We start from the raw sequence: 1,232 nt of genomic DNA on the forward strand, positions 1-1,232 counted from the left end.
CACCCGTCACATTCAGGATGTTATTGTTATGGGCCTTTCAGACAGGCTGCGACGACCGCACTGCTGCGCTGTGAAACCCATTCTTTTCAATGGCTTGCGCCGCGCCAGGGCGGTTTATCGCTGCGTCGAGCAAAGCGCAAGCACAACGCAGCGCACCGCTTCGCGCGCCGCGCCGTGACGAATGTACGCGTTGCCATAGAAACCGCAAATGCGCTGCGCTGAACCCCGCGGCCAGCGCAGCGCCAATCGCTTCCTGTCTGAAAGGCCCTTAGACAGATTCGGCTTTTTGGACGTGGATAAGACAAATGAACGTCTAATAAGGATTTACAGACGCGGGAAACAACAACAGACGCTGAGGTTCATAAGCAGAGTCATCACTGGAAACCGTGTGGCACGGTAAGGAAGCTAGTATTATTATGAATGTCTGAAATTTGTCTGAACGGAGCGTGAATCGGGACGTGCAGCCAGACACGCCGGAAAACCCGCTGACAGTCAGCTGACTGTAAGGGCATGACGCGGTCTGCTCATGCGCTCCTCGTTCTCAGGGAACCGGGATAAAAAAAACCAGTCCGAGACCTGCTGATGAACTGGTCTGCAGTTAGCGCGGTCCGGTTATCGTTAGAGCGGTCTGGTTCAGTCTGCTGACCATTTACACACAAGAGTTATCTCGGTTACCGAGCTCGGACTGGTCTCGGCTCGGTTAAAAAAGTGTAGTGTAAACGGGCCTATAGGGGTTATGGACCTGCCTGCACTACATTTGAGTGTATCCAGCTGAAATCTCCCTCCGCCATAGGAGCCGACGGTAGTAAGGCAGACAGAGCAACTCTGCCCGTATTTTCTGCAGTTTACGGTGCAATAACCGGCGATAAATGCTGAAAGTAGATTACATGGTGCAGAATACCATGTCTATCTTTGTTTAAGAGGCAAAAAAATATATCGGCATGAAAACAGGTATTTATTTACACATTTGTTTAAACACTGTAAACATCAGGGCGTCATGATTAGTCATTTAGCCATTATAGTCCAGAGTTTAACATTTGGCACCAGGATGCCAGGATTCCAATTCTGAAAAGTGCTTGAAAATAACAAAATAAAAATATTTCTTGTACAAGCAGGTAATTTATTAGTATCATTTATTGCAAAATGGCATATTAAAATGCCCAAACAGGCTATTACACTTCCGAAATAAAGGATAAAATATGCGATTAATTTGCGATTAATCTCGAGTTAAC

The sequence above is a fragment of the Fundulus heteroclitus genome, chromosome 23 (assembly GCF_011125445.2).
Source record: "Fundulus heteroclitus isolate FHET01 chromosome 23, MU-UCD_Fhet_4.1, whole genome shotgun sequence".
Lineage (NCBI taxonomy): Eukaryota > Metazoa > Chordata > Actinopteri > Cyprinodontiformes > Fundulidae > Fundulus > Fundulus heteroclitus.